The 8,082-nt window shown below is 47.9% G+C and overlaps 1 pseudogene; it reads left to right on the top strand.

Moving 5' to 3' along the window:
- The first annotated feature begins 301 nt into the window (after positions 1–301).
- LOC147416729 (uncharacterized) lies at positions 302–869 on the top strand (annotated as a pseudogene).
- Positions 870–8,082: the final 7,213 nt, after the last annotated feature.

Raw genomic sequence — 8,082 nt, forward strand, 5'->3', positions numbered from 1 at the left:
GCATTCTAGAAAGTGCATTTCTCCAGAGAACCAAGAGGAATTCAAAATTAGGTGCAGAGCTTGGAAAAATTCACCTACTACTGAGAGTGCAAAAAATGAACTAGATTCTCTTTGTGAGTGGTTGGAAATGGGTAATGCCAGACCCAACAAGGATGCTTGAGACTTGGATTTCATGGTGGCATGCAAGGGTTTTTCATTGGGGACAATACATTTTGAAGGTACATATTTTCTATTCACAAATAGTACATCCACACATGATTACTTCTTGTTGTCACTAACAATGTAAACATTTTTGTAGGCAATGGAGGGAGATGATAGATATTTGGTTCCAAGGAGTAACCTGTCAGAGTCCATTCATGGGAGTTGGTTGGCTACGAACAATGGGGACAAATACATGTCATTGTATGAAGCATGTCTCTAAGACCTCATAGCCTCTTGTTTGCAAGGGGCTAGGCATGCTGCATTTATTAAAAAGGGCAACACATAGGATCTGGACCAAGCCTTTGTAAGCTGCAACAAAGAGATGCAATGTGGACTAAAAGATCATACTCACAAAGAAAAATAATAGACCTCACGAATGAAGTGCAGAGGAAATTGGAGTTGGAGCAGAGGCAGACATTGGATATGAGATACTGCAACAGAGAAAAAAAAGAGACCTAGATCAATTGTGTCACCAATTCATGAGTTTGATTCTCATCGGGCCAGAGTTTCAAAGGATCACTAAGCCAGTGCCCCAAAGGCACTCTTATCCAGCCGCGAGCGCTAGTCAAAATGAAGTGACTACACAAATAAGCGAGGTGGATGTTAGTCCAGCATTGTGGGCTATACGATGTACCAATCCCGGAAGCATGGTACGATGTCAGGGATAAATTAGAACCATAAAAGCAAAGTGTCAAAAATACATAGATTCAAAGGGGCATGCTGGGAAGGAGGGAGTCCCTGCCCCTCCTTTCTATGGAAGAATTCGTGTCTCAAAGGATGAATCCGATATTCAACCACAAATGATATGGTTTGTGTGATTGTGTGGAGCACACTTGGGAGCCGACAACTGCAATTTATGGTTTACTATCACCTGCACAAGCAAAATGGGTTGTGGCAGTTGGAACATGTCTCAATCCTAATGAGATTCTTTGTCTTCAAAAAGCAGGATTTATTTTGGAAGGTGTAACACAGACATGTGTTGTGTTAAATCCCCTACAGGTCCGAAACAAAGCATTGCAAACAAGGGAGCACGGTCAGAATACAGAGAGGGAATCAAAGAAGTCATCTTAGAAGAGCAATTAGTAAGGAAATGCAAACAATAATTGATGCTGCAATGTCTCTATGGAATATCAGGTAGTGCAAAACAAATGTGGTTCAACAACGGGAATATGTTGAGTTCATTTTGACTACACAAGGGTCAAAGAGAAAAGGAGCTCCATACAATATTACTATTTGTGTGTTTCCCGTCATGGTACATGTGATGATTTTCTACGTTGATCATGCATAGCAGAACGCTACATGCCATGTAAACACATCTATTGTGTCTTCTTATCCACTTGAAACTTGAGTTGGAAACCAATAAGCTAGTCCACCAATCTGCTTTAACAAAAGATGAGCTTCATACTGCCCTCGCAAGAGTGTGAACACCTACATATCCTTGTATTTTGTGAACACTGCTAGCCTTTTTTGTAGTGCGCTACTCATTTTTTTTGTACTCCATATTCCGAAGTTTATAAGATGAAACTATGGTGTTGCATATGAATAAGTTTTTGTAGTAAGTTTTGAGGGTTTGCTGTTGCAATCACTTTATTTTTCATACATACATCACAAAGAATTAAAATGTTACAAAGGGGTTAATAAAGCTAAAAATTATCCAATGATAATTTCACTTCGAAATATACTTGGAACACTAGAAATTCTGATCACATGTTTGGATACTAAACTCGTTAGCTTGTGGGTTTTGGCTCGTAAAATGGCAACCCCCTGGTTGTTGCATTCACCCTTTTGAGATTAATATACAAACTCAAATTTTGTCATTTGTATTGGACACTATCACAATAAGTCAAACCTAATCTGTATGCTCTATCTCATAGATGAATTCAACGTCTTTTAGTTTCTCTCTCTCTCTCTCTCTCATTTTATCTTCTTGGCAAGGTCTCATTATAAGCATAAGTCATTTATCTTGATGGTTTATCATCTTCTCACATAGGAATAGTGTGTTGATAAATCTCTATATATACCCCTTTCAAGTCCTCATACGATCATGTGAATACATCTCTATATTCTAGGGTTTGGTCAAATATCTTCCCTTCAGGAGTTAAGTCAATAGATATACATTCTTGCGTAAGATTCTATTTTCTTAGCATCTTTGGCCATGATATGTTTTCCCCAAAACTTTCGACTCCCTCTTTGGTTGTTGAACCACAATCTTCCTATCTTGAAATATATGCTTTTAATATTGGATTGTTATTAATGGCATCACTTATTGTACACTCACTTATTGTACACTCACCTGATTATTTTGGGTGTCCAAACTTCTTTCAAAGTATTTTTCAACCCCTTGTATTTGGATTTCCTCTCAGTTTTTGACAAGTTAGGTTCTTACACAACCTCATTTTCCCTATTGGTCTCTTCTTTATATTTGTGTTTTCTTTTCAGTTTCTACAGAGGTTCTTTTGCTTGAGACAAATAATAACTGGTTATTTTGTCCTTGACACAATCTTCAACATATACAATCATTAGGCAATGAGTCTTACCCTTCATTGAATGTGTCCTTTTTTTCTTACTTACTTTTTTCTTCTTGTAATGATTCTATTTATTGCATGTCTAGTTTCGAAAATCAATTTTCTTACCTCTCTATCCCTAGCTAACAATCATGCTCTTGACCTCTCTTTTTAGAATCTGAACCACTAGAGATGACTCAAATCCTCTTTAATCTTGTCTATAGCATCATAGAATGCAGCCCCATCCTTATTGTCTCTCTAAAAAATCATTTATGGAGATTTTGTCTTGTATCTTTAATACCGATATCTGCTTCTCATTTCCACTCTCTCAATACTTGGAATCCTCTATTGGTCTTCGTCATCTTTACTCACTATGGACACCATTTAAGTTGGGATTACATCATATTCTTCCTTGTCACCATAAAATCTCATTGGAGTTGACTCATCAACACATATATCCACCATTTCCAACATCTAGGTCCATTCAGATGGCTCAAATAAATGCTTTCAAATGGCTTTGCAAGATATGCTACATTTTCAACCTCTCGATTTAAGATGCAATCTTCTCTTTGTAAGCTATTATTCTCAGAAGTCCCACACATCCAAAGGGATGTTTTTTGCATTCAACTATGACAGTAATTTTGTATCTATAGTACATAATTAAATTTCTCAATTGGGGTTTTGGACACACCCTTTGTTAGGTTTACAACCCTAACAATATTCAGTCACAAAGAAACTGCAGTACAAAGGAAAATGACTGCAGGAGACTGCTCATTAAATCACAAAATTGCAAAGCATATGAATAAGAAACACCATGATTGAGACAAAGAAAGTACTGCTTCACGTGTATTCATCATCATTATCATAAAAAAATATAGTTCAAAACAATAGTACGACTACATGAAGGCTTCAAACTGTTTGTTGGTTACATTTCAAAAACTGCTATACCCATAAGACAATTTGGGCAGTTCAAACTCCCCTAAGCATTAGGCCACATGTGTAAACATGCCCCCTAAGGTTTATCCACTGAGCCTGCCTGGCACAATAGTCCCTCTGCCCTCAATGGCCTGCTGCAATGAGTCCGCAATAGTCATACATACCCCACCCTGGATGCCTCCATGTCCAAAAGCAGCTGACCAAAAGGTATCATAACGTCCACGCAAAATCTGACCACATCGCCGAATGCGGCTCTTTGACAGATGGTGCTCCTGAAGCATAAGGATCAATCTCACCTGTCACAAGGCAACGCTGAAGCTCCTGACGCAATCGGCCCCACTGTCTCTAAAAACTGGGGCCCACCTAGTCGCTGCACGTTCCACGAGGCGATCCTCATGGGGAGTGAGAGAGAACAGATGCTGCGGCAGCAGCAAGACAGGCTATCTTCGAGGCTGGCTTGGATGGGGAGTAATCCGCTTCCGAGCGTCCTCTAGATAGGCGAGATTGCAGTGAGTGCCTAGCCCAAGCCCAAGCAGAGCGAGCTGTGCGTAAAGCAACCTCCTCTGTCCAGGAGTCCTCATGAATGTATACATAGCAAGGCAAACACTGCATATCAGCAAAAAAGTACACCACAATGTGCCTACATCTTGCTGAGTCTGGGGGTGTCACCGCAAACTTGGCCAATGGCCACAAAGTCTGCAGCAAATCTGTAACTCCAAGTTCTCCCATGTGGTGATAGAACTCGAGAACCTATGTATGCAACCATCGCACCACTGAGTCGAGGGACCACTCTGTCTCGGTCCTACCACAGAGGGGGAAGGAGAAACCAACTGTTGAGTCCAAGGCCTCTGTCCCCCTAGCGGCGAGGAACAAAACATGGACCCTGAAGCAGGCTGCCTCGTGGTCTGCTGCGGAATTGCCGAGAAAGCGAGTGAACCCGTAGTCGAAGAAATCCTAGCGGTGTCGGAGGTCAATGCTCGTCAGACCACGAGGAATAGCTTCAAGGGAAGATGTCTGAATCTGCAGAGGGGGCCGCAAGAAGGGCTGACCCTCTCTCGCTAGGCGACTCGTGGCAAAGGCGCTGCTAAGAGATCTCCTAGCCGTCGGCGAGGGACCAGTGTCTTGAGTCCACTGTGGAACTGGAGGAGGAGGGGGGGGAGAAGGAGCTGGGGGGGGGGGCGGAGGGGAGGAAAAGCGGGGTGGGGCGACAGAGGTAGAGGGGCGAGGTTGGGAGTGGACGGGAGCAGAGGGCGGGGGGAGGATGAGGAGGAGGAGGGGAACTCTGAAGGGGGGGTGGCTGGCAAGGGTGAAGCGGAGGTGGAGGCTGGCGTAGGGGGCTCCTCGTGTTCAAGACGACCAAAGCGGTTCCCCGTGGTTGGGAACCCACTGCTGCTGAGTAGGCACCTGAGGGTCACTCTGAGTGCCAGGCTGTCGCTGTGGCCCCTGGCGTCGACGGCCACGGGCCTGCTGCCACCCCTCCTTCGCTGGAGCGCCAAGCTCGGAGGGTGGCTCTGAATCTGTGCGTTGTGCCGCTAGCTATGGTTGCGGCCTAGCCTTGGCAGGCTGGGGCTGGGGCTGAGGCTGAGGCTGAGGTGCAGGTCGTGGCCTCCTCCGTGGACATGCCTTCGCTAGGTGGCCCATCTGTCTGCAAATGAAGCACTGGTTCGGGAGACCCGAGTACTCCACACTCTGTCTAAACAACCCCCACTCACCTGAGGCAGAAGGATGACCTTCGGGAGCGTGTGGGTATCTCTGACCAAAACTCGAACTGAGGGGATGCCAACCGCCTTGGTAGCTACTGATGCTGCCGTACGAGGTGACTCCAGGACAGTCCCGATGGTGGAGCCAATCTTGGAGAGAAGTGGTAGGTACTCCCTCCGTAAACCCGAAAAGCAGACTGAGATGGGGATGTCTACCTCCTCTACTAGCACATCCGAAGTCGGGTCAAAACCATGTCGCCACTGTCGAAAGTGGGCGCGTGATGCTCGGATGGCCAGTGGACTCATAGCTATGACCTTGGAAGCCATCTCGGAGGTCTCGAACTCGAGCTGGTAGTACCCTCGTCCGAGAATCTGGACATCCAAGATCTTGCCCATCTCTGCGAGAAGGCGGGCCTGGAGAAGGTCTCGCAGCTCTCCTCTGCTAGGACGGGTGCCGAGAATTTTGCAGATGACCGAAGTCGCCTGCAAACGCTCAACCTCAGCGGCTAGGCTCGCTTGCTCTGTCGTCGGCGATAGAGCAAGTCGAATGGTGGGCTCAACGGGGTCGGGCGAGGGGGCTTCGGATGAGTCCCTTTGTGGCAGAGCTGGAGCCTCCATCTGTGTCTACTGCTGTGGCGAAGAAGCGGACGGTGAAGAGACTCTGCAACCGAGCACGCCGAGCACTGTCCGAAGAAACAGTGTTGCAGAGCCAAGTGCAGGAACCTTCGGGAATGACGAAGACGGGGGGGGGGGGGGGAAGGATAAGGCAGTGACCGAAAATTCAAGGGGCAGCGGGCGGGGGGGGGGGGGGGGGGGGGGGGGGGGGGATGGGGGCAGCGGACGGGCTGGGGGCAGCGCAAGGTGAGGGCAGGCGGGGCGGGCTGGGCTGATGCACGCGGGCGGGCGGGCTGGGCTGGGCTGGGCAGATGCGCGCAAGGGCAGGCGGGGGACGGGAGGCAGCAAGGGGGGGGGGGGGGGGGGTGGGGGGGGGGGGGGGGGGGGGGGGCAGCAGTAGCGAAAGGATACCAATGTTGAGTCTATTGCAAGCAACATATAATCGCAAAGCCTCTTCCTGTTATAAGTTAAGAGCTATGGAGTGCATGCTTTCCACTCTATGTACATTGTGGTGCTAGGAGTGATGACCTGCACACTACACACTGCTCTCTCCCCCCTACGTGTAGTTATGTGATGCCCCACAAGAGGGCTCTTCATTTGACTGATGTACAGTTGTGTGGCTTCATGCTTTTGTGACGAGGCAAGAGCCTCTTTGAGCAGGAACAGGAGTAGCTAACTGCTACTCCAAAAGCAGGCACCGGTGAGGGTGATAACCTCACCGTACAGGTGCGATTTCAGCGCTGATTATGCGCTGTATTTTGACTGTTTTTCAGCCATAGACGCCAGAACCCTTGGGAATAGTGCCCCACTGCTAGAGGGCACTTTGGGGACTGTTCAGGGCTGAAAACAGGGCAAAAACCAGCGAATACAGTGAGCTGAATTTACTGTTTTGGGCAGAAATCAGAGGGCTTATGCCAGTGGAAGTCAGTTCCCGCAGGGGAATTGGTTTCGGGCAAGTTTTGGGGTTGTTATGTTGCTGAAATTTTGCCGAAACAGGTGTATCTAGCTGGATACAGTTCAAGGATTCCCAAGACCCTACTTTGTAATTCACCCCCTTATCTTAAATTATAAAGGGGCGCCAATTTTGGGGCCTACAGGTTGTCGGCGTCTGCTCGGAGCATTCTAGCTTTCGAGCCGTGTGTGCGCTTAAGTGTTAAATCCCGTCGCAGGTTCCCTTTGCAAAGTCCTCTCTCTCTGTGTCTCTAAAGCAAAGCAAAGAATTTCGGGTGAAAGCCAAAGCCTACTGCCCCTCGGGTCGGTTTCAGGAGTCCAACTCTCGGGCACCTTCTCAGCAAGACCGGCAGAATCCCTAGCGTTTTCAACCATCAAGAAGCCTAGCGTTTACAGCAATTGCAGATAAAGAAGCCCAGCGTTTTGCTGATATGCAAGCGTTTTGCAGATTGCATATCAGCCTGGCGTTAGCAGTTTGTAGCAGATTCCCTAGCGTTTTTGCAGCAGACAACAGACCATGTCTAGCGTTTTGCAGATTCTCGGCGGACAGATCAACATAGAGCATCAGCGTTTTTCAGTTTTCAGCAGTCAGATTCCACACAGTAGCCCCCAAACCTCGCAGATCTCACCTTCCCGCAGCAGATCCTCTCTGGAGACTCGAACTCTATCTGGTAATACCCTCTCCCGAGGAATTGGACATCGGTGATCCTGCCCACATCGGCGGAGAGAAGGCTTAAAGTAGATCTCGAACCTTGCCCCGACTGGGCCGAGTGCCTATGATCTTGCAGATAACCGAAGTGGCTTGCAAATGTTCCACTTCGGCCATTAGGCTCGCTTGCTCTTCTGGCGAGAGAGCAAGTTGAAGGGTCGGCTCCGCAGTGTCGGGTGAGGGGACTTCTGTAGAGTCCCTCTGAGGTGGAGCAGAAGTCTATGTCTGCTGCTAAATCGAGAAGGGCGAAGGTGACGCGAAACCCCCAGAAGGCTGAGAAAACAACTTCCTGCCAGGTGAGAAGTGGGATTTGGGGGGGGGGGGGGGGGGGAATGTAAGTGGGAGCGCGAGGCTGGGGCGGGCGGGTGGGCTATGCGCAGCGGGCTGGGCTGGGCAATGCGAGGGAGGATGGGGGGGAGAGAGCGATGGCTAGAGGGGGGGGGGGTACAGGTGCGTGCGTAGGGGA

Source organism: Adiantum capillus-veneris, unplaced genomic scaffold (assembly GCF_014529385.1).
Source record: "Adiantum capillus-veneris isolate H3 unplaced genomic scaffold, ASM1452938v2 Hic_scaffold_553, whole genome shotgun sequence".
In the NCBI taxonomy this organism is placed as follows: Eukaryota; Viridiplantae; Streptophyta; class Polypodiopsida; order Polypodiales; family Pteridaceae; genus Adiantum; species Adiantum capillus-veneris.